Source organism: Gorilla gorilla, chromosome 2 (assembly GCF_029281585.2).
Source record: "Gorilla gorilla gorilla isolate KB3781 chromosome 2, NHGRI_mGorGor1-v2.1_pri, whole genome shotgun sequence".
Lineage (NCBI taxonomy): Eukaryota > Metazoa > Chordata > Mammalia > Primates > Hominidae > Gorilla > Gorilla gorilla.
In genome coordinates, this window is record NC_086017.1 from 125,067,661 (window position 1) to 125,094,419 (window position 26,759).

Below are 26,759 nucleotides of genomic sequence, written 5' to 3' on the forward strand. Positions count from 1 at the left end.
TGGGAGGCGGAGCTTGGAGTGAGCCGAGATCGCGCCACTGCACTCCAGCCTGGGCGACAGAGACTCCGTCTCAAAACAACAACGACAACAACAACAACAACGACAACAGAACTTTCATAACATATAGTTTGAAAAATACTGTGCTAGATTTCTCACAGTTGCCAGCTCTACAACAACCAGAATGAGATGAGAAATGGAGGCAAGCCAACAGTTTAATGCTTATCCATGGGGTCAGAGACAGCGTCTGACCTGAATAAATAAGGGCTGCTCTTCCAGCCTGAAGGCTCCCTCTCCCAGCTTCTCAGAGCAGTTCCTGAGTCAACTGGGGCTATACTGGACTTCTATTTCACCTACTATGCAGATATAGAGCATTTCTATTGCATATGGCCACCTCCTATGAATGGAGAGTAAGGGAGGAAGAGGAGGAGATAACATACCTTCCTTGCATCCTAATCACATTTTTTTCCCCAAACGCTATCTCTCCTTCTTAGGGATTTTGTGCATTTAATAATGGGACTTAGATTCCTTCCTACATTAAAGACATAGAGGAATGGAATATCAAATTCCAGAAAAGGAAATATTAAAATAAACATCTTAATTTTTATTTATTAAAGTTTTTGAGTATACATGAGCACACACATATAGTTTGCAAATATAAAACAGTTTCATTTGGCTTTTTTTGATGATGTTCATTCACTGAGTAGATATAACTTAGATTTTCCTGTTTCCTTATTCCTTTGTCATTACACATTCTGCACTCTTGGTCAGTTCTAATTTAAAATATTCTATCCTATAAATAAATTCACATCTGTCTGATCATGTGCTCTGATTTTTAATTCATAAAATATGGTCAAGGTGTCAATCAATTTTTATCCCTGCTTACCTCTAGGACTGTGATGGCGTATCCTAAATGATATCCCCAAATAACACAGCCAATGTGATTTTTGTAGTCCTGTAAGTCAGTGTTTTAGATTCAGTTTCCTCATTTTGTTTCCATCCAACTGGTGGTTTTGTCTAGCTATGTTTCAGAAGGCACACCATAGCAGGACCCTCTGAATCCTGAAGGCAATTGTGCTGTATTGTCTTGCATCCCTTCCTACCATTGCTTCCTTCCATGGGAAAGACTGACATGGTCTTGGGCATCTTGCAAAGATTTTTTTTTTTTTTGAAACCACTTAAGTAAAACAAAGTCTCCTGCTGTCAAGTCATGTGTTACTAATGTTCAGAGAAAATTCTGCTTTTCTTAGTCATCAACAGTGAAGGAGAAACAACTTTCTCCAGACTTACGGGAAGCTTGTCTGCTCTCAATTCATAGGAAATTCCCCCAGGCAGGTATCTCCAATCAGCTCTAATCTACTCATCAGTGATTTTCTTTCAAAAGGAACCACTTGAGGCTGAGCCAGAGGCTTGTCAAGTACTTTAGGCCTTTTGGGGAACAGGGAAGAATAGAATAAAGGTGGATGAAGATGGGAGCCATGGAGGAGCTTATAAATCTGCTACTAAATACCAGTAAAACATTTTCTTGAGGTAGAGTACCTGAATTCTAAGGAGAAGAGTGTGATTTCCTGTAAGTTATTTTTGTTTAGTTTTTGTCTCATTTTCAACAACTGGGAGATACTTAAAAAAATCTCCATAAAATGAAGACTAGGTACATTCAGCCCTAGTCTAGGTAAGGGATGTCTGGCTGATATTGTACTGATTCACTGCATAGCCAAGGATGATTGACATACCCTGGAAGAAGTGTGAATATCAAAATGAGAAAATGTTAAATGTCTGAAATCACATAGTAAAATGTATAAAATTATGAAAATATTTCCATTATTCACAATTTAGCTAAGCAAAGCAACTAAATTCCATAGTACTCTTTATTATTTATGTAATAACAGAAGATGGCAAATAGAGAGAATAAGACATAAATTGACTTTTAAACGTTATTGGCCTTGTGACTGAACATCTATATAGTTTTATTTTCAGGTTTAAAGTTCATTCAAAGTGGGGAGGGGTAGCCAGTATATTGCCATTTTGAATAGTGCAATTAGGATTCCAAAGGGTTAAATATAAAGCATTTATATTTATAATATTATAAGACTTTAAACTTACAAAATATCTTACATATAAAACACCCATTTACATAAGAAGAAGTTGGGGAGATCTGGCTTGACAATACTGTGTGACTAAGACTTGGGCAGAGAATGGCTGGTTGGATCATAAGCTTAAAAGGAGCAATCTGGTTAAAATAAAGGAGACATCCACAAAACTTCAAAGCTGTGCAACTTTAGGCTGTATAAACAAAAGTATACAGAACCAGGGAAGGAATATACCTGTTGTACTCTAGACTCTCTAGGTAACCTTTGGAATATCTTTGTGCAACAAGAGCACATTTTGAGCAGGATGGCCGTGTTGGCAGAGGGATTGCTATCCATAACATAGGAACTGTTTTTGTTGTTCACTTGGCCTAGTTATTTCCTATTCATGTTGTTTGTATCAGTAGTCACTTCTTTTTAATGCTAAGTAGTATCCCATTATTTATCAATTTCCAGTTTTTGGTTATTACAAATAAAGCAGCTATGAACACACATACACAAATCTTTGTATGGATATATGCTTCTTTTTATTTTACTTTATTTCTACTTTTTCATTTTTATTTTTTTAGAGATGGGGTCTCACTCTGTCACCCAGGCTGGAGTGCAATGGCATGATCATAGCTCACTGAAGCCTGCAGTTCCTGGGCTCAAACAATCCTCCTGCCTCAGCCTACATAGTAGCTGGGACCACATGCTCACATCACCATGCCTGGTGGGATTTATGCTTCTTTTCTTGTGAATAAATACTAAGGCATGGAATGACTGGATCCTGTGATAGGTATAAACCAGTACCACACAGTTTTCTAAAGTGGCTGTACCATTTTACATTTCCACCAACAATGCATAAAAGTTCCAGCTCTACATCCTTACTGAACCTTGTATGGCCAGTCTTTTAAATTTTAGTCATACTAATAGATATGACCTGAGGTCTAGTGGTTTTAACTTGCGTTTCTCTGATGAATAACGATGCTGGGCATCTTTTCTTGTGCTTGTTTACCATCTCCATATCTTTGTGTTAGTGTAGTATCTATTCAAATCCTTCCCCCATTTTATATTGGATGTTTGTTTTCTTATTATTGAGTTTTGAGAGTCCATTATACATTCTAAATACAAGTCTTTTATCTAATATATGCTTTGTAAATATATTTTTTTCCAGTCTATGTCTGTCTTTTTACGCACCTAATAGTCTTTTATTTACTTTTTCCTTTTTTTTTTAAGTCAAGATCTTGCTCTGTTGTCCAGGTGGAGTGCAGTGGCATGATCGTAACTCACTGTAACTTCAAACTCCTTGGTTTCAGCGAGCCCCCGGCCTAAGCATCCTGAGTGTCTAGGACTATAGGTGCACTTGGCTAATTAAAAAAAGTTGTTTTTTTTTTTATAGAGAAGAGGTCTCGCCTTGTTGCCCAGGCTGGTCTTGAACTCCTGGCCTCAAATAATCTCCCCACCTCAGACTCCCAAAATGCTGGGATTACAAGCATAAGCCACTGCATCTGGCCAATAGTGTCTTTTAAAGGGCATAAGTATTAAATTTTGATAGAGTACAGTTTACTAATACTTTCCTTTTAATGGATTGTGTTTTGGTGTCTCATACAAGAAATCTTTGCCTAACCCAAGGTCACAAAGATTTTCTTTAAAAGTTTAGTATTATCAGGTTTTAATCTTAAATTTATTATTTCTTTTGATTTTGTTTTTGTTTATGGTACAAGACATGGGTTGAAGTTCATATTTTGCATAATAATTTTCATGTTTTCTACCAACTTTTGTTGGCAAAGTTATTCTTTCACCATTGAATTGCCTTTGCAACCTCATCGAAAATGAGTGTCCATATCTATCTAGGTATATTTCTGGACTCCTCTTTTGTTCTATTAATATATTCGTCTATCTTGACACCAATACCAAACAGTCTTGTTTACTGTGGCTATATATGTCTTCAAGTCAGGTGATGTTAGACCTCTCTAACTTTGTTCTTGTTTTTCAAATTTGTTAGGCTATTCTCGTTCCTTAATATTTCCATATGAACTTTAAAACCAGCTTCTTATTTTCTACCAAAAAGTCTGCAGAGATTTTGATTGGGATTGCATTTATTCTACAGATCAAGTTATATAGATCTTCTATATAAATCTATATTGAATCTTTTAACACATAAACAAAAGTATATCTATTTATTTAGGTCTCAGTTTTTCTCAGCAATATTTTTTAGGTTTTAGGGTACAGGTATTTTATATCTTTTGTCAGATGTATCTTTAAGAAAATTTCATATTCTTAATGCTATTATAAATGATATTGTTTCATAATTTCTGGTTTTTTTTTTTTCCTTTTTTGGAGATGGAGTCTCACTCTGTCACCCAGGCTGGAGTGCAGTGGTGCAATCATGGGGCACTGCAGCCTCAGCCTCCTGGGTTCAAGTAATCCTCCCGCCTAACCTGGTCTCGAAGTCCTGAGGTCAAGCTATCTGCCCGCCTCAGCCTCCCAAAGTGCTGGGATTACAGGTGTGAGCCACTACACTCAGCCTGGTTTATAATTTCAATTTCCAATTGCTTGTTGCTCTTATATAGAAATACAACTGCTTTTTATAGATTGATTTCGTATTCTGCACCTTACTTACTTATTTAGTTCTAGTAGGATTTTTTTTTGGTAGATTTTTTGGTGTAGATTTTATACATAGATTACCATGTCATCTGAAAATTATGACAGTTTTATTTCTTCCTAATTGGCTAGCTTTTATTTCCCAATCTGTCTATAGCTATAGATACATAGGTATCTATAGATAGAGAAATAAATACACACACACCGCTACACTTAATTTACAAAACATATAAATATGTTTTTGTTTTTTTAGAGGCAAGGTCTTGCTCTGTTGCCCAGGTTGGAATATAGTGGCACGATCATACCTCATTGCAGCCTTGAACTCCTGGGCTCAGGCGATCCTCCCATCTCAGCCTCTCAAGTAGCTAGGACTATACAGGTGCATACCACAATGCCAAGCTAATTTTAAAAATATATATTTTTGTAAAGACAGTGTCTCATTATGTTGCCTAAGCTGGCTTGAGCTCCTGGCCTCAAGGGATACCCTCACTTCAACCTCCCAAAGCATGGGGATTATTAGTGTGAACCACCATGCCTAGCAAAAAATTATACCTGTTATATAGAATTTAAAAATTCTTACTGTTTCATTTTGGATAGTTTTTGTTTTCATGTGAAATTCACTAATTTTTACTTCCATGATATCTAACATGCTATTAATTCCATCCAACAACATTTTCATCTCCCATATTGTCTTGGTCCATTCTGTGCTGCTGTGACAGAATACCTGAGACTGGATAATTTATAATGAACAGAAATTTATTTGGCTCACAGTTCTGGAGTCCGGGAAGTCCAAGAGTGTGGCACAAACATCTGGCAAAGACCTTTGTGCTGTGTCATCTCATGGCGGAAGGCAGAAGAGCAAGAGAGGGTGAGAGCAAGAGGAGGTTGAACTTGCTTTTATAATGAAGCCACTTTCAAAATAGCTAACCCACTCTGGTGATAGAAACATTAATCCATTCATGAGGACAGAGCCCTTATGACCTAATCAGCCCTTAAAGTCCCACCTCTCAACACTGTTGCATTGGGGATTAAATTTCCAACACACAAACTTTGGGGGACACATTCAAACCGTAGCATATATCATGATTTTTATGTCTAAAAATTCAATGTGTTTTTTTTCTTTTGCATGCCTCTACATAACTTTGTAAATATAAAGAATACAGTAACAATAATGATGTCAATATCCTTACCTGCCTATTTAATATCTGTGTCAGTTCTAAGTCAGTTTTGACTAACTTATTCTTTCCCTCATTATGAGAGTTAATAACTATTGGAACTAATCTCTGAATGAGATAAAAAGAAATTCTACTGTAACAATTGATTAGAAGGCCTAAAATTAAACAGTTCAGATTATAACATAAAACAAGAAAAGTCATGAAAGTTGTCTTCAAAGAGAAGGCAGATAGATGTATTATGAATTGTTGAGAACCTGCAAGTACAAGGTATACTATTGGTGAGAGGAAGATTAAAACAACAACAACAAATCTCTATAAATGAAAAGTATCACCAGCAGCAACAACAAAGAAATACAATTAGAAACTCAGAGAAAACTGAAAATGCATATAAGAAATTTATGTTATGAAAATGAAGTAAATTATACTGCATGATATGAGCAATTGATGGAAATGAAAAAGCAGTATTTTCTGAAATAACAAAGCAAAATTTCAGATAATTCAGAAAGTTGAAGAGGAACAACTAATGCTTGGTATTCGTGTATACTTTCTTTAGGCTTGTCATAATTACTAAATTTAATCATATTCCTGTGATGTATTTAGTTTTCCTGTTTGAAACTAATTTGTCTTTTTTATAGGTTATTTTCTTTTTCATAGGAGCTTGTCCCTATTTATCTCCTCCACGGGTTCAAAGTTTTTAAAAATAAAAACTTTTCTGTTGTTGTTTAGGCCTAGTAGTATCTTCAGATGCTTAAAGACAGTTGATTAAGTATTGCCTTTTGGAAACGTAAACTTATGCCCATTAAGCACATGTTGAAAGACTCTTCACACAATCACTTAAACCCCTTCATGTTTTTTCTTTTTCTTTCTTTTTCTTCTTCTTTTTTTTTGAAACTGAGTTTCGCTCTTGTTGCCCAGGCTGGAGTGCAATGGCGCGATCTTGGCTCACTGCAACCTCTGCCTCCCGGGTTCAAGCGATTCTCCTACCTCAGCCTCCCGAGTAGCTGGGATTACAGGCACGTGCCACCACACCCAGCTAATTTTTTGTATTTTTAGTAGAGACGGGGTTTCTCCATGTTGGTCAGGGTGGTCTCAAAGTCCCGATCTCAGGTGATCTGCATGCCTCAGCCTCCCAAAGTGCTGGGATTACGGGCGTGAGCCACCACGCCCAGCCCATGTTTTTTCTTAAATTGTTTTCCTTAACTTCAAAGACAAATTTTTGGATAAAATTTTTTTTTTAATAAATAATTTTCTGAAGTTCAGTGACACCTAAGGTTTCCTTTCAGTTTATTTTTACTGTCAGATTCAAATTTATATTTTATAGCTTTATTTAGAAATAAATAAATATGTATTCACTGTGTTGGATGAGAAATTTATCATTCATTTACTTCCTTCATATTTCCTCTCCCAAGTTCTGGATTTCATTAATAAAATCTGAGATTTTATAGACAGATTACTTTTGTTATTACCTTTCAGATTATTTACCATCTTTCTGACTTAAGAGTTACCTGTGGCATTACTTTTACTTTTAAAAAAGGTGAATAGCAATTATTTTTTATTTTAAGGTATTGTAGGTAGTACTTCCTGTGAAGCAGACAGTGAGAAGCATCATAGCTCAACTTGTTCCCCTGCTCAGTCCTGCTTTCCAGGATCCTTATTATTTCTAGGTAAGATTTCTCAGGGTTGTCCTCTAGTACTGTCCCCAGGCCCCCTACAGATGTCACTGCCCTTTCTGTTTTCTCTAATTTCAGTGTTTTCAGTTTTGTCTTTCAGTTAATCTGTTGTTATTTGTTTTATGACTGTTTTTAATTATCACAATAATGATTTGTTTCTTTTAATTCCTCCTGAAGTCTTCTTTTATATTGCTTTCTCTGTATTATTGGTTTTAGTTTCAGAGATACAATGTTCTTTCTTGAGGATTACAAAAGAAACTAGAACATTTTGGGGAAATTTCTCCTTCAAAGAGGACAATATTTTCTCTGTTGGACTGGTCTCTTTTTTCGATTATTTACATTTTTTTTAGAATTACATTTAAGTTGATAAATTAGGTTTTTAGTTGTATCTATTTGTATTACATTTTAGTGGATGCTATAGGGTTTATAATATACATCTGTAATTTTTCATTGTCTATTTAGAATTAATATTGTCACATGAAATGTAGAACTCTTTTAACTATGTAGGTTCATTTATTCCCATCCCTATAATGTATATTTTAGTTACTATATGTATTACATCTATAAACATTATAAACCCTAACAAAATATTATTATTGTTTTTGCTTTAAGCAGTTATATGTAGTCTAAAGAAATTAAGAGGAATACATATTCCTATACATTTATCAGATATTTGCCATTTCTGATGTGCTTCGTTCCTTCCTTAAGATTTTGCTTCACAAATCAACAAGCAAAAAACAATCCCACTGAAAAATGGGCAAAGGACATGAACACACACTTCTCGAAAGAAGGCACAGAAGTGGCCAAAAAGCCATGAAAAAATGCTCAATATCACTAATCATTAGGGAAATGCAAATCAAAACCATGGTGAGATACCATTTCATACCAGTCAGAATGGCTATTACTAAAAGGTCAAAAAGTAACAGATGCTGGAGAGGTTGCAGAGAAAAGAGAATGCTTATATACTGCTGGAGGGGATGTAAATTAGTTCAGTAATCTTATTGCTGGGTATATATCCAAAGGAATAGAAATTGCTCTACTGTAAAGACATTTGTATGAGTATGTTAATTGCAGCCCTATTCACAATAGCAAACACATGGAATTCACCTAGATGCCCATCAATTGTTGACTGGATCAAGGAAATGTGGTACGTATACACCATGGAATGACATGCAGCCATAAAAAAGAATGAGATTATGTTCTTTGCAGAAACGTGGATGGAGCTGGAGGCCATTATCCTAAGTGAATTAATGCAGGAACAGAAAACCAAATGCTGCATGTTCCTACTTATAGGTGGGAGATAAACACTGACTACACATGGACACAAAGAAGGAAACAGTAGACACCAGGACCTACTTAAGGGTGGAGGGCGGGAGGAGGGTGAGGATGAAAAAAACTACCTATTGGATATTATGCTAATTACCGAAGTGACAATTATCTGTACCTCGAACTCCTGTGACATACAATTTACCCATGTTAACATACCTGCACATGTTCCAACCTAAAATAAAAGTTGGAAAAAAAGAAAAAAAATGCGTTTCATATGACTAAAAAAAAAAAAATTGGTTTCATTTTCCTTCGACAGGAAGAACTCCCTTTATACTTTCTTAACAGTGCACATCTGCTGGCAATGAATTATTTTAATTTTCTTTCTTTTTCTTTATTTCTTGAAGGATATTTTTGCTGAATATAGAATCCTGAGTTTATATTTTTCTTTTGGAACTTTAAAATTATTCTCTCTTCATCTTTGGTATTCAGCAGTTTGACTATGATGCTGCTAGGTATGGCTTTGTTTGTATTTATTCTGCTTATAACTGAATTGCCTAAGGTGGAATCTGTGAATTTATGTTTTTCACCAAAATTGGGAAAATTTTGGCCATTACTTTTTCAAAATTTTAATGCCTCATTTTCACACTTTTCTCCTTTAAAGATTTCAGTTGCATGTATGTTAGGACATTTGATATTGTCCCATGGGTTTCTGAAAATCTGTTCATTTTTTTCAATTTTTTTTCTTATTTCTATTTTTTCAGATTAGAAAATTTCTATTAACCTATCTCAAGTTAAAGGATTGTTTCGTTTGTCATCTCAATTCCATTAAGTCCATTCAGTAAATTTTTTAAATGTTTACGTTTTTAGTTCTTGAGTTTACATTTAGTTTTTAAAATATAGTTTCTACTTCTCTGCTGAGATTTCCTATCATTTTATTCATTGTGATTGTTTTTCTTTACCTCATCAAGTATAGTTATAACGGTTGCTAATCCAACATTTGGGTCATCCTGGAGTTGGTCTCCATTGATTACTTTTTCTCTTGAGAACATGTCAACTTTTCTCATTCTTTGTATGTTGAGTAATTTTGCATTTTATTCTGGACATTTTGAATGGTATAGGTGTGGATTCTGCTGCATTCTTCTAAATATTTATTTCACTGGCATTGTTTTATTAGGCAGTTGACCTGATTGCACCCCCAAAATGCAAACTTTGCTTTTTAGATAGCAACTCAAATCTCAGTTCATTTCTTTTGTCTTTAGTTGGAATTTGCTCCACAGAGATATGGTTCAGGAGTCAACCAGAGATTTAGGCAGAATTTATACACAGCATGTAGAGCTTCTCCTTTCTGACTGCTTTTCTGAGATTCATTCCTTAATTTTCAATGGCTGTGGTTTCCCCAGGACTGTCCTCTCATTCTTCAGACTAGATGGATTATGATTTTCTAGTAGTTTTAGCTGCTTTGAGCAGCTGCTGACTGCAGCTTGCCTTCAGTTGCTGACTGCACCTTGCTCTACACCATTTGAAAAACGGGAAATTCATCATGTGCCTATTCCTTTTTTACAAGTTTTAACATTCCTCCAGAGTCTACCTGCTGTTATTCACTCTCCAAGGCTTTCAGATAGTTTACTTCTTATATTTTGTGCGAAGTTTATAGCTGTTATCTGTAGGAGAATCAGTCTGGTTGGACCTTGCTTTGGCATACCAAAATTGGAAGCAAATTCCTTTCTTTTTAATTGCAGAAATTTTATAAAGGTCCGGTATTTTTTCTTGCTTACTCATCTTTAGTTTGTCAACATATGCTTGACAATTATTAGCTTACTGTAAAATATGAGTTGGAATGGGTTCTTTGACATACTGTGGTTGTCCCTTTCTCAATACTTCAATCCAAAACAAAGAAGTATAAACTGTTTAGTTATATTGGAAATCCATGTTACTAGTGTAGAGATGCTTAAGTCTCAAGGGAGTGGAAAAGCAGCTGGAGCCAGGAGAGAACTGTAGAGAATTCTGCCTCTGTGCCAAAGTATGTCTCTTCTATATATGAATTGGGATAACCCCGGCCATGTCCCTGAATTTTGCCTGACAAGGTCCCTGATTTTTGCCTGACAAGGAGACCTATACCAGATGTTATATTAGAACTAAGCCTCTTCTATACTCAGCTCAGTGAAGTAACTAGAAATAACTTGGTAATAAAACCTGTCAATACTGAGTTTGAACTCTTGTAAATAGTGAGTTGCCTATCACTGGAATTATTCAAGTGGGAGCTTGATGATCATTCCTCCTTTATTATTTTTACCTCTATACTTATTAAGAGGGGTGGAAGGAGAATATATCACTGCTTTCCCCTTGACACTCAATAGCTATATGTTGTATAAACAAATATTTATTGAATTCATTGCATGAATGAATTAGAAGAGAGTTTTCTCTATGGTATGAGAAGGCATATTTTGCATTCTGAGGAGAAGAAATTAAAAAGTTAGGGTAAATATTGTCAAATGGTCTTTAATTCAGAATATTTTGGTGGGAGGAATCATGGATAGTGTATTAGAATATTTTAAAAGAAAAGCAATGATTTGATTACAATCAGTTAACATGAAATAATCAGCACATGAAACTGGCTACCACAATAGCTGTTTTAAAATTATTTCAAATTATCCCTGTGGGAGAAATTTGAACTAAGATGGAAAGGCTCATGGCAGGCCCTCAGAACCTAGGTGAGTTCATATGTTCAACTTAGCAACTTTCTTTTGCTATTTCTTTATAATCTTAAAGAAAAGGCTACCTGTTCATTTGTCACAAAATTTGAACAGGTGTTCCTTTGCCTTCTAGTCTAGCTTATCCAAAACAGCACAAACAGATTGTCCTAAACAGCACACAAATGAGTCTTATTTCCTACCCAGGAGTGAAAGAACAGTCTTGGTCTTCGTTAAGTCCTTAGTCATGACAATGCTTCTTTCTTTATTCTCAGGAATCAGTGTGCTCTATTTAAAGATATTGGCACAGTCATACTGGCTTTTCAAAACTATTTGTAATGTAAGGTGAACTGGACACTAGAATGAATCTGGAAGATTTTAATTGCTCTAGGAATTTCATCTAGTTCTCACAGTGACTGCAATCGTGGCTATTATCCAGTTTACACCTCCCAATCCTGCCCTCACTTTGTCATACGAATGAAGCAAGACTGCATAAGTAGAATGGCATTCACACAGGAAGCATTCATTAAATGTTTGAATGAAGAAATGGGAAATGATCTATTTTATTCATCAGATACTTGGAAACTAAAGTTAAATAATTCTTCCCTCATTTAAAGTTCCACAGACAGATATTTAAAAGGTTTGGTAAGTGATTGATAGTGCTCTGAAATCATATTAGCTGCCATTTATTTCTCACTGTGATATGTACCAGGCCACTTCTAAATCCTTTATATGCATTATTTCATTTATACCTTACAATATCATATGAACGAGGCATTGTTATCTTCCTTTCACAGAGAAGAAATGGAAGTATAGAGAGGTTGACCAGCTCACAATCACTCTCTCAGGAAGCTTCAGAGCTGAGATCCAAGCTCCAGGGTACTTGGCTTCAAGGCCAGAGCCACTGGTCTAGAGTGCCATAGGTAAGTAGCCATTATAGAAGAACAGCTGAGCAATTTTAAAACACGTTGTGAAATCACATCAAATCTTGAGGGCAACTAAGGTGAAAAGGAGATGATCTAAAAGGGCAAAATTTGCCTTTGTGTAAGTTTTACCTGAAACTATGAGCGTATATCCCCCAAACTATCATAGGAAATATAGTAATCTCTCCCCTATTCCTTCTCAGATTAGAGCTAGGTATTTATGGAAAATGTGGTATCCTAGAAATGTCAACCAAGGAAGAAGCTATTGGTGGAAGAAAATTTGACCTCCCTCATCCTCTCCACAATCTCTTTAACATCTCATATCTGGCAAGGCCACACAGTTCAAGGCATTCAAACGATTGCCTTCATGGGTTTCTGCTGATGGTATGATTGTTTGTCAAGCACCTGCTATATTCATAATTTTTTAAAATTGTAGTAAAACATATATAATTTAAAATTTGCCATTTTCATCATTTTAAAGTGTACAATTCAATGGCATTAATTACTTTCACCATCTTATATAACCATCACAATTTCCAAAAATCATTTCATCATCTCAAAGAGAAATTGTGTCCATTAAGCAATAACTCCCCATTATTCCCTTCTCCCGTTCCATGGTAACCTCTAATATACTTTCAATCTCTGTGAATTTGTCTATTCTAGATATTTCATATAATTGAAATTATGCAATATTTGTCCTTTTGTGTCTAATTTATTTCACTTAGAGAGAGAAAGAGGGCTTAATTCTTTTTTCAGTAACCCACTCTCCAGATAATTCACTCTGCAAAACAGCATTAATTCATTCATAAAGTCCGAGCCCCATGACCTAATCATCTCTTAAAGATCCCACCTCTCAACATTGTTGCACTGGGGATTAAGTTTCTAACACATGAACTTTGGGGGACACATTCAAACCATAGCACACCACCTTTGGCTGTTGTGAATAATGCTGCTATCAACATTAGCTTATAAGTATCTGTTTAAGTCTTTGTTTTCAGTTCTTTTTGGTATATACCTAGCAGTGCAGTTGCGGGGTCATAAGGTAATTCTATGTTTAATGTTTTGAGGAATAGCCAAACTGTTTTCCACAGGGCTATACAATTTATATCCTCACCAGCAATGCACAAATTTCCATTTTTTCCACATCCTTACAAACATTCGTTATTCCTTATTATTTCCTTTTTTAAAAAATAGTCATCCTAACAGTTATGAAGTGGTATCTCATCGTGGCTTTGATCTGTATTTCCCTAATGACGAATAATGTTGAGCATCTTTTCATGTGCTTATTGGCCATTTGTGTATCTTCTTTGGAGAAATGCTTATTCAAGTGCTTTGACATTTTTAAATTGAGTTGTCATCTTTTTGTTGTTGAGTTGTAGGAGTTATATTTATTATCTTTAATTTTCATCACAACTCTGCAAATTACGCATTATTGCTTTAACTTCTTAGAGGAGAAAATCAAGGCTGAGAGACTCTTACTTGTCTGAGGTCCTACTATAAGTGGCAGAGCCAGAATTTGAATCCACATATGATAGGGCATCTCTAAGAGGGTCTCCATGATTCTCCCCTCCTGATACTCATGCCCTCATGTAATCCCTTCCCCTGGGGTGTGAGGTGAATGTTAATGACTCATTTCTAATAGGTATAATATATCAAAAGGGATGGGATGCTGCTTCTGAGATTAGGAAGTGAAAGATTGTGGCTTGCATCGTGCTTGCTCTTTTTCATTCTCTCGCTTGTTAACTCTGAGGGAAGCTAGTTACCACATTGTGAGCAACATGATAGAGAGACCCATGTGTCAATCAACTGAAGGAGTCCTCTGGCCAGCCAACAGCCAGTGAAGACGTGAGGTGTTCAGTCCAGAAAACTGTGAGGAACTGAATTTTACCAACTATGTGAGGAGCTTAGAAATCAGTCCTCCCTTAGTTAAACCATCACATCAGACCACAGCTGTGGTCAGCTCCTTGATTATAGCCTTGTGAGAGACTTTGGGGTACAGGCATCTGGCTAAGCTGTGCCCAGATTCTTGACCTATAAAAATACTAATAAATAATTAATATTTGTTGTTTTAAGCTGCTAAGTTTTGAGGCAATTTGTTATGCAGCAATAGATAACTAATGCTTCATATCTACTGCTTTTTAAGTAAAAACATTAAATTGGTTTAGATGCCAAGCAAAGACATTTTAACAGAAGATAATGGGGCAAGTACTCTCTCTGGGCCTGTTTGGGCACAGCAGACATGGGCCAACCTAAAGAAGGAATTAAATTTGGGATGGGAATAGTCAACCTGACTGTGGTTATGAGAAGTTTATTGAAAATAATTTTGTGTGTTGACCTTTTGTATTATTCTTGTGAGTCATGGGGTTCAGCCTATACTCTAGTCTCCCTTAGGAGCACAGAAAAGCTATTTTGAGATATCCTTACCTCTTCTCTGGAACCCCTAGGTTCTTCCATTGGACAGAAAGGTACTAGGGAGAGGGACAAATACGTTATGACTTCTTCCTACTTTAGAATTTTTCTGGATTAAAACCTCAGTGTTCATTTATCAGGCTTTGGGCACTCGTTCATACAAGAAATCCAATCTATCATCATCAACATCAGTAAAAAGTATTGATGGTGCGTTGTGTTCTGAACCTGTAGTTCTTGAATGAACTACATGGGGTTCAAAGAAGTCTTTGCAATTATAGGCACAATGATGTATGTTTGTGCAAATTGCATTTTTTCCTGCAGAGAGGGGCCATAACTTTCATGGACTCTCAAAGGGGTATGGAATCTAAAACAGTTAAGACCATTGCTTGGGTTTCTCATTAGCATGCTTACTCCTGGCTATAACTGTACCCTTATTTTGAATCTCAGATCAGGGATGGACCTTTTCTGCTGTCCAGAGTCTCCTGTTCTTGTTCTTCAGATCACAAGACTGGACCTTTTGGATACTGACAGCAGCTCAGCTTGGGCCCAGGTAACCACAGCCTCTTAAAATACTGTGCCTGAGTTGGCCAGGCAACCTCCCAGTGGGAGCACTGGTCCATGCTGTACAGTCTAACTCCTATCTGCTGGCCCATTGTGAGGCTCCTCTGTGCTTTTGTTTTTCTATCTCAGGGCAATTTACTCTTATACATACCTGGTAATGCCAAGAAGAGACTTTTTGGCAAATAAATCTCTTCTTTAGTGTCAAAATGATAAACAATTAGCATTGAAGGTAGAAGAACTCTAGTCCAAATTATATTATCTTATCACAGTCTTCTCTCCAGTGTTGAAGAGCTTCTATCATCCTTGCAAAGAACCCATTCCATTGCTGGTCAATTTTGTTGGAAATATCTTCCAACAAACCCTAGTGTTGCTCTGCTTCTTTCTTCACATTGGCAGCTGTTCCAATGATTGAAAACAGCTCTCAATTCAAGTTACTTTAAGAGTTGTTTGGCTGGGTGTGGTGGCTTGTGTCTGTAATCCCAGCACTTTGGGAGGCCGAAGTGGGTGGATCACCTGAGGTCAGGAGTTTGAGACCAGCCTAGCCAACATGGTAAAACCCCATCTGTACTAAAAATACAAAAATTAGCTGGGCGTGGTGGTGGACACCTGTAATCCCAGCTACTTGGGAGGCTGAGGCATGAGGATCACTTAAACCCAGGCAGCCCAGGTTTCAGTGAGCTGGGATGGCGTCACTACACTTCAGCCTGGGCATTAAGAGCAAGACTCTGTCTGAGAAAAAGAAAAAGAGTTGTTCATGTCATGTTTTTGAGCCCCCTCATCTCGCTCAACTTGAGAGCATCTGTTTGTCTACAATAATGGAGAGGGTTTTTCTCCTCCCTCACAAGGTTCTTGAAAGTAGTCCCATCCATTAAGTCTACCTCTCCCCATCAGTTGTATTGTAACCTATAGGTTGGGGGTTCTAGATGCTGAAGGAGATGTTGCTAATGTTATGTTTACATATTATGTTTATATATGTATGCATATATGTTATGTTTACACCCACACACCCATATATGTCTTTCCCATTCATTGTCTTTACTCTACCATCCTCATCACAGGGATGGTGGTGAGAAGAATAATGAATGTGTATTTTCTAGTCCTGCAGAGCATAATTAATCTGAGAGTATGAGATGGCAATGTCTATGCTTGAAATTGATTGGGGGACCCTCAAACTGATTGAATATGAACTGTTTCCCTTTCAGGCCAATGGAGGCTTAGAATAGATCATATGATTTTTCCAATTCTGTGAAGAAAGTCAGTGGTAGCTAGACAGGGAGAGCATTGAATGGAAGACAGTGTGGCGATTCCTCAAGGATCTAGAACTAGAAATATTATTTGACCCAGCAATCCCATTACTGGGTGTGTACCCAAAAGATTAGAAATCTTTCTACTATAAAGACACATGCACATGTATGTTTATTGCAGCATTATTCACAATGGCAACGACTTGGAACCAACCCAAATGCCCATCAATTATAGACTGGCTAAAGAAAATGTGGCACATATGCACCATGGAATACTATGCAGCCATAAAAAAGGATGAGTTCATGTGCTTTGCAGGGACATGGATGAAACTGGAAACCATCATTCTCAGCAAAGTAACACAAGAAGAGAAAACCAAACACCACACGTTCTCACTCATAAGTGGGAGTTGAGCAATGAGAACACATGGACACAGGGAGGGGAACATCACACACTGGGGCCTGTTGAGGGGTGGAGGGCTGGGGGAGGGATAGCATTAGGAGAAATACCTAATGTAAATGATGAGTTGATGGGTGCAGCAAACCAACATGGCACATGTACACCTATGTAACAAACCTGCACGTTGTGCATATGTACCCCAGAACTTAAAGTATAATAATAATAAAAAAAGAATAGATCATATGATTAAAGAAATAAAGATACATAACATTATTTCACACCTGGGTGCTGTGGAGTAACATTCATACCACTACTTACGATTATTTAGTAATATCTTGTTTATGGAGGTTTTCATAGCAAATTTTCCAATTGGAATTTTAACACTACACCAGGGAACTTGTCAGTTTCAGTATGTGTGTGTGTCTAAACAGTGATGATCTTTGTGAGATGGTGTACAATCTGTATTCCTGCAGCTCTTCCCTGTTTATAAAAACATTATTTTTTTTTGTTTCCTGCAGTGGTCTTTTAGGGTAGGTAAGGATCATTACCCTCCATTTTACAGAGCCTCAGAGAGATCAGGGAACTTTCTGAAAGTCACAGGCTTAGTGGGCCTCAGGCAGGGCTTCAGATGCAGACATTTGGATTTTGAGTTCTGAGTGTGATCAGCCACTGCACACAGAGCCAGGAATGGAACTTCCGGGCTGCCCATTTTCACTTGGTACCAGAAAGGTAGGTTGGAGGTGAGGAGTGTCAGAATTGCCCCTCTCTTGGCCTCCTGTATGAAAAATAGAATAGCTTTTTTATAATGAAAGTATAATTGACCTACAGTAAAATGCAGACACTAAGTGCACAGGCTGATCAGTTTTGATAAATGCAGACACGCATACAACCTACATCTGATCAAGATGTAGAACATTTCCATCACTCTGGAAACATTTCCATCACTTCGTATCCCTTGTCAATCAACTACCCCTCCGTCTCTGTTCTGCTAGCAACCTCTGTTCTGATTTCTGTCCCATAGATTTGGAGAACTTATTTAAGAGAGTTCTGTTTCGGTCACCTGCGGTAAGGGCCAAGCGAACAGCAGCGACTTTGTCATTCCTTTTGGTTGCCGTGGTCAGGCTGGAGCCAGTCTACATGTGAGCCAGTTGGATGGGTCTGCCAGCTGTCACTGAACAGAGGCAGAGTCTCTGTGACAACAGCGCCCTTATGCATTCTAACAGGTAGTGAGTGTAATTTAAGCAGCTTTGAGACCTTGCCTGAGGTTCTTGTTCACTTGCACATAGCATACCAATGGAATTAAGTTAATGTTGACATAAAAAAGATGTCAGCTCCATCCCTATCTACCTCTGTGAAGAGCAGGTATAATCCCGTAAACATCTATTCTGGGGGCTCCCCTTGGGAGAGAGACCCTCCCCTGCACACAGGCTTGGGAAGACTGAGTCATGCTTTAGAGCCCATTAGCCAACATCTTCTTCAATAGCAATCACCACTACTCCCTTTTATTTGTAGTTACTCTATGGTAACTCTGTGGAGATGACGTGCATGTGGGGGCCACTGCCCTTTGTGGAAGGAATTAGATTTGAGGAATTGGATTATCGATAGAAGGTGGCTGGGCAAGTGACGAGTCAGAGTCAGGAGATGGTTCTGAGGAAAGAGACCTGGCTGCCCAGTACTGTGCCCCGTATCTGAGCCCCATTTCTAGTCAGGAAAGGTCTTTCATGGGGTGGGGCCAGCCAGGATGGTCCAGCCTACTTGCCTCCTCCCCCAGTTGGCATTCTAGGCAATTTCTTGAAAGGACATTCCTTGCCTTCTTCTTACACAGCTTGAGTGAGTACACTTTGTGCTAGGAGCAAGATCCAGCTCATCCCAGGCTGAGATCTCTTTCTGTCCTGGTTAGGAACAGGGGCCAAGAGAGGCTGCCATGGGAAACACATGGCTCAGCCTGAGATGAGCATTCTCAGCAGACTCTTACTTCCATTACAAGCAGCAGTAGTAGGAAGCAATGTTTTTGGAGAGCGTCCACTGCACTCTCCTTGGTCTTGCCAGTGAAGTGCAGGGGCGGGGACCAGCTCACCTTCACATTCCTGGCCATGAAGGTGAGAATGGATCCAGACAATAATGTGTTTTCATTTGTGGTTGCTTATCTTTTGTCTCCAACTGGCAAGCTGGAATGATGTTGGCACCACGCGACAACAGCAGGGAGTCACAGCCTTTTCATAAATGCATGGAGAAATGAGGCATCAGCAGGTACAGGTTACAGTGACTCAAGTGGGGCACAGGAATTTCATGATTTTAAAAAAGGATTCCAGATTCTTCTGTTCTCCTTGCCAAAGGCTAGTCAATTTTCCCGGTTGCTTCTCTATTGCCCCCATCTTATTCAAAACTGCACAAATTCAAATGACCCCACTTCATCTAGACAAAAACGTAAAAAGAAAAGACAGTCAATCAATATTCTGCTTGATTAACATCTTGGGAGAAGGCTAACATGAGTCTTCAGGGATGAAAATAAATGGCTCTGAGCCTGGGCTGTGGTCATAAACCTGACCTTGTCACTGCCTAAGCGAGGAAAGCAATGGAGGCAATTAGAGCTCTCGTTCCAGTGTGATTACAATTGTACCCTTACAGGACATGACAATGTTTTTTGGCATTCAATTATGTTTTGCTATGCGTGCATGCATACACTCACACACTCACACACGCAGAGCTAGAATTGAAATCATCTCAAGTGAGAATTCTTGTGATGCATTTAAGGGGCCTGCATTTGACAGGTTGCTACCTAGTTATGGACTAAAATCTCACCAGGCACCCCCATAGCTTATCGCCTGTCATTTCAAAACAAAGACATCCTGCTTCCCCTTTCTGTGTCACACCTCATCGACTCGTTCTCAGCAGACTCTTACTTTCATTACAAGCTCGGTGCCACCTCCCGGACTTTCATCAGATGAAAACTTGAAAGAAAAAAAAACCCCATTCCATGTTTTGACTTGGACTCTAGGTGTTGTTATTCTCTCAGTCCAGCTTGAGAAAAAAAAAAAAAAAAAGCCCACCCCACGAGGGGGCAGGCCTGCTTTCCTGTCTCCTACCACCACACAGTCTCTGAAGTGTGTGAAGAAGAGAGGAAGAGACAATTAACACTCAGCGCCAATCTGCATTTCCTTTTTAGCTGCCATTTACACGCTGCTCAGGTTTTGAAAACCAGCATTTCATGCTACTCCCTAGAGAGCCAGCACCAGCTTCAGCAGGATCCATCTGCACAGCAGTCACATTGCTGAAATCTTCAGCCAACCCAGAATTCATTTATTTATTTTTTGAAAAAAAATGAGAGAGAGGAAGTGAGAGAGTACGAGTGAGTGAGCAAGCAAGCGGGTGAAAATAATAGATTAGAATCTGGTAATATTTAATGCGCACGCTTGACCAATCCCTGCGCTGGTCCAAGCAGGGGTGAGTCAGTGGAGTTTTTCTTTGATCATCTTCTAGATTAGTGTGAGCAGCGAGCGAATGAGCAAGAGCGTGTGACAACAGAGGATGACAGGCTGTGAGGTTCGAAGCAGGAAGGACACACTCCATAAGTCTCGGCACTGCTCATCAGCCCATGTGTCAGCACGCTCTTGCTGATGGGAGCAGCGGGGAGAAACGCCATACTGGGAAGTCACTGCTGGTGTGGGACAAGTTACAAGATGCTTCTGGGGGAGGAAAATGTGTATCATCAACTCCTCAGGTCTGGCCAACTTGCTTTATTTCCTTTAGCCCCCAAAGGGTGGAGCATTGAAGCATAATAGCTTCAATAAGCTTTGTTATTTTAACATTATTATTTTTTAAACTGAATTCACCACCACAGGAGGTCACAGAGTCAATGGTCACAGCTGGCTTTTAAAAAAGGGTTGAGTCATTTTGTGATTGATAAAACAGACTCAGCCTGAGATGAGGGCAATCAGGTTTCCTGCTTGAAGGCATCAGTTGATCACTACAGGGGTCAGAAAGAAGTGTTTTTCTTATGCAAGTTCTGGCATAATAGTCTAGGTGAATGCAAAAAAAAAAAAGTTAGTCTTTTGATTTGTTTGTTTTTGTTTCTAAGAGAGAGCAGAGCTAAAAAGCCCATCCTTACCTCAGTAGACCAATGAGTGGTCTGATTCCATCTGGCTCTGCTGCTCAGATGGCAGTTGTGATGATAGTCATGCTACAGACACATTTACCAACTAAGCAGTGCAGACAGTACTCTGCATTGGCCCAGATTTACCTGGGAACAAGCACAGGTGTGCTCAGATAAGGAAAATACCTTAGGTCAGGAGGTGGGGTGAGCACATGGTTGTTAAAATAGAATTTAGTGAGTTAAAAAAAACCCAGCAAACCAACACAAGACTCATAAGTACCCTATAGTATCTGCGGATGCCGTTACACATCAAGTTAAACCACATCTTCTCAGGATACAGGGGTGTTTTGCAGCTCTCACATTAACACAGATGTGTAACGTGGGTTTCTCAGCCTATCAGAGATGGGGCAAGATAGGGTTATAATAAACAGCTTTTGTTTTTTTGGCTCTGCCCTTACTAGGGGAGACTTCCAACCTTACCAATTCTCAAATAGTTCTTGGAGTCCCTGGTGAGAAGGATGCCCCTCTTCCACCATTCTGACTTAATGACACTGGAGCCACACTGCATGGGTTCAAATCCCAAACTCATTCCTCCACTCAAAATGTATTTAAGGGAGTGCCCACTGTGAACTTGACATTATTCTAGATGCTGAGGAAAGAGCCATTCCACATTTTCCTGTAATTTTGGTTCTAGTGAAGGTGTAGAAATGCAAATAAATAAACAAGTAAATGTATAATATTTCAGATAGAATATTATAGAGATGCTGTGGAGGGAACAAAAGCCTACTTGAGATGTCTTCAACAGAAGACAAGAAGAATGAGAGAGAGAGTAAGAACAACCATTTTAAGAAGTTTGCTGCAAGGGGGAAAGAAATGGAGTCGTTTGACTTAGGAGTGGAATCCAGGGAAATTTCTTGTTGCTGTTGTTGTTTGTGGTTTTGATTGGAGAAATAGCATCACGTTATTCTGATCCATGTTATTAATTATTCTCACATTATTCTAGTTCTGATTCAGTAGAGAAGGAAAATAGATGATGCTAAAGCAATGTCCTTGGGTGGCGTGAGGGGTTGGGATCTGGTGCAAAGTGGAGGGGTTGGCTTTAGGTAGAAAATACACAGTTCATCCAGAGCAGCAGGAGTGAAGGTAAACGCATGGACATAGTGTAGAAAGATGTGAGGGTAGAAACTTGTGCAAGTTCTTTTTCTAATTGCTCCGATTTTCTCAGTGAAGTAGGAAGCAAAGTTATCAGCTGACAGTGTGGAGGAAAAGAATGTGTTGGAGATTTGAAGAGAGAGAGGAAGATGTGAAATAGTCTTGGAAAAGTGAGTTGACTAGGGAAATACAGTAGGCTGCCACGCTACACTAAGGGCTCACTTGTGGTTTGTGATGATAACTTTAAAGTGAGACCAGTCAGCATGGTTGTTTTCTTTGGGTATATTTGGCTGGTTTGGTACAGGCATGGAGAAGTGGAGAGCTGGCCAAGAGTTTTGTCAGCTGAGTATGACAAAGAAAGAGAGGGTTGAGGCAGTTGAAGGAGTGTGCAGTGAGTAACACATCATGGTCCATGAAATCTAAACTAGGTGGGAAGAGAAGTAGGGAATGAAGGGAGTGAAAGACAATAAAAATGTTCCAGGAACAATGGTTTTTAGGTCTCTGTGTGGTCCACGAATTGTTGGAGTTGGCAGACTAGAGAAGGTGAGCTGGTAAGAGGAGGCGGAGGTCCGAGAGGGAGAGGGTGAAACATGGTGCAGCTGCAGTTGTAGTTGTTGATGATGACTAGGCAGGGGCATGAACTTGTGATGCTAGCAAAGGTAGAGTAGAACCAGAATCACTGGGGGAGAGGAGGTGAGATAGTTGGGGGCCAGCACTCTGGGAGGAGCATCTCCCTGCAGGTCCGGTACATCTCTGGGGGCAGTTTTCTTGTTGTTTTTTATGTGAGTAATGCCCTGCTGGAGCCCAGCTCTGTGAAGTCTAAAAGGATGTTGAAAGCACCAAGAATTACAATACAAGTAGCTTTGGAAGGGGTTCAACCAAACTGACATCTTCAAGCAATGGGTCAGAGGAAAGCGAGGTCAGGAGATGACTGCACTAAGGACCCAGGGAGGACAATGGCTTAGAAGTGGTGATGAACAGAAAGGAAGACACTCAACTTACCCTCCAACCTAGGGCTCTAAAGGAATGAGGAGAAGACGTTTGAATGGTTGCAGAGACTCCATTTGTTAATTATGTGACTCAGAAAATTATTTAACCTCTGTATGCCTTAGTTATCCCAAATGCAAAATGGAGATAATAATTGTATCTCTCTCACAGGGTTGTTCTGAGGATTCAATGAGGCAATGTCTGAAATGCATTTATCACAGTACCTGGTGCAGAGTGAGTACGGATAGATTTTTAATTGAAGCAGTTTTGTCAGCTATCTAGGTCACCAGAGCCCCAGTATTTCTGAAGGGACAGAATGAGCTTTTGGCAGGTACTGAGGAGCTTCTCAAGGAGGGTGAGCACAGATGCTGACTTAGCCATGAGAGGCACAGTTCAGAGAGGAGGGTAAGGAAAACAGGCCCACAGCCAAGACAGAACAATTAAATATGTAGGGAGCTGAGAGGCTTGACAGAAGAAGTGGAAGTAAAACATGTTTCTAGTCAGGGCTATGAGGAGGGTTGCCTGGAGGCTCTATTGGTAATTGATGTGCCTCTGACAATAATTAGAAACAATTTCTGGGGACTTACAGGGTACAATCACCTAGTGATATTATTTACCACAGAGAGTAGTGTCTGAGGTGAAAATGGATGTTATTGTTTCCTGAGAGCACATTACAAGGTGACTTCATGGTGAATAGATTTTTCAAGATATTTGACATTCATTGACTTTCTATTTAGCTCCTCTTACTCACAGAGGCCATTACTGTAATGACAATACCTGGATTTATTTCTGTTTATGGCAGAAGACATGTGAAAGATAAATCCTCGTTGTGTGGGCCTCCAAATCATGAATGCGACAGCTTTGCCTTCCCAAGCCTCTTAGATACCCAAGGGATTCTGAGAGTGTGGAAGGCCCAGGGCATAGCCTCACCCCAGTTCAAGAAATCCTCAACCACTAATGCCAAGGGACCGGACTAGCACAAATTGTCTTGTCTTTTTCTAATGTGAGCTTTATTTTATGTCACTTGGGACTAAGTAACATAGTGTATATAAAATAGCACAGAGCCTGGCTCATAGTGAGCACTAAGGAAGTGTTGAGTCAAGAATTATTGTTTTCTTGGGTTCTTCTGATAAGACCTAGGGGGCCTCCCATATTTGGCATACTTCAAGCCCTGGGGAAGCGATCAGGGTTGGGGGAGAATCAGTGGCATTTGGACAATGGTGCTGGAGAGCGGTATTCCCCTGAGGAATCCCAAGATTCGGTGGCTTGGTTTTTCTTTGAGTTGGCTTCTCTTTGTGTATAAGCTTGGAGGCAAGATGGCAAATTACAGCTCACCTACAAGGGTATTACATAGGGGTTTGAAGTCAAAGCTTTATAGATTGAACAGTATCAATTTGGCTTCCATTCCTTCTGCATTGGAAGTCAAATGGGAACGGAGATAGGGTCCAGGGAAGGAGACAGGAGGGGGCATCTATGATTGTAACCTAGCCTCCAAGCTGAGGGTCAAAAGGAGTCCCAACAGCTTATCCCATGTTCTAGCCCAGCTCGCCAAGATGGGAAACAATACTTAAGGCATGTTGAAGTCTAAGCCCTACAGATGGTTTCCCAAAAGAGCGTTATTGGCATTTTGGGAGGAACGATTCTTTATTGGGTGGGACTGCCCCTGGCAGTGCAGGGTTATAGAACACCTGTTGCCTGTGCCCATTACATGTTGATAGAGTCTTCCATCCACAGGCACTGCGATAACCAAAAATCTCTACACATTTCATAACTTGCCCAGGTTGAAAACCTTAGTATGAGTGACAGCACGCCTGGCATGTCCTCGGTGCAAATAGACTTCTCTGCAAATGTGACTGCACACCAGCTGGCTGGCCAGCTACCTGGCCTCATCTGAGTCACTCCCTCGTCGCAGTTTGAGAATGGGGGAGGCTGGCAGAGCAGTCTCCCGAGACTGAACAAGTATTTAAAGACTGTAGATCCTGGCTGTCCCCTTCATGGAGATGCGACCCTCTGTGCAAGGGCTGTATTAGTCACACTACCTTCAGTCATGCATAAGTGTCCCAGTTCATCACATACCACCTGCAGGGGGTGTGTTTACTCTGAAGCTAATGAAGCTTTAAGATTCGGAGCCTCTTTCAAGGCTCGTGTATGAAAGAAACTTGATAGAATTCCCAAATTTGAAACAATCCTAAAATTTTATATGACATTACCAATAACGCCTCATCTGAAAAATTTGGCTGTGGAATGATATTAAGAATAGCTACAAAGTGTTACAAGTCTGCGTGTGTCAGACAATATATACTACGTGCTTTCAACCTTCCCGTGAGTTCATTTTTTATTATACTTATTTAATAATTGAGGAAATTGAAGAAGAGGGAAGTCAAATGCCTTGCCTAAGATCACACAGGCAACAGGGCTAAGCATCAGGATTTGAACTTCAAACTTTCTGATTCCAAAGCCCCACATGCTCTGGATTAGGTTACACTGCCTCTCAGGCAGGGGTCATAATTAATGCATGGAGATGCTGGTTCAAGTAAAGGTGTGAAGAGTGGGACTCCTGGGCTTATCTGACCACAGTGGGTGAAGGACAAGTGCAGGGTCCCTGAGGAGATGCGTGTTTGGCTGACAGGGCAGAGAGTGTGCTAGCAGGCTAAGGGGGAAATCCCTCTGGGAGGGATGGCAGACAGACACAGGTGGAAAGTTGAAGACATTGACCAGGAAGAGTCAAATGGTCTGTTTTGAATCTCAGCTCAATCTGGAATGTTCTGTTCCTGAAAAAGGAGTGACGTTCCCCTCCTCTTTGCTGACTACATAACACAGAGCCCTCAGATTTGCAAGTTAGAGAGCAGAGGTGCAGGGTCAGGCAAGCGGACAGAAAAATCAGCAGCAAGTATTTCCCTGGCAGACTGTACTGGAGGGAGTAGCCATCTGAGGAGAGTTGTTGGTAAGGATTTGGCATTTGAAGTATTTTTGAACAAGTGCAGGTGCTGAGAATGTATATTTTCAAAAAAAAAACAGTAAATAAAATAAAGTCACCTTACAAGAAAGAGACAATGTGAACTAATGTGGGCAAGAACTGCACCCATTTGGCAGAGAGAAAAAGGATGTCACAGTAGGAGAACTCCAGAAGGGTCAGAAGGAGACACATTTTTTTACCCACAATTGGCGAAAGTGTTTCTCCAGTTTGTCAGTGAAGAAGGGTTAGAAATGTACATGAGAAACCCCTTTTACATCACTGATTCAGTCTTGTGTACAATAACGCTTAAATAAACAATGTGTAGTGTTCATCACAATATAGATTCATATTACCAACGACTCTCTTTTTTTGCCATCATAAAGAGTTAACGATTCCCTGTGTAATTTGACAATTAGCAAAATGAAAATGCACATCTTACCAGTCACTTGTTGGAATGTATCTTACAGAACTACTAGCATGGTTATATAAAGATATAGGGACAAACAAATTTATTATAGCACTTGTTGAATAAATTATGGTTCGGCAGCAGTGGTTTACTACCA

General features: G+C 39.2%; 1 protein-coding gene across 1 annotated transcript in view; it reads right to left on the reverse strand.

Moving 5' to 3' along the window:
* Window positions 1-5,578, reverse strand: part of DRD3 (dopamine receptor D3) — a 70,923-nt gene extending 65,345 nt beyond the window's left edge. The window contains exon 1 of the mRNA XM_031009484.3: window positions 5,440-5,578. The gene's annotated coding sequence lies outside the window, so the exon portion shown is untranslated. The remainder of the gene's footprint in view (window positions 1-5,439) is intronic.
* Window positions 5,579-26,759: the final 21,181 nt, after the last annotated feature.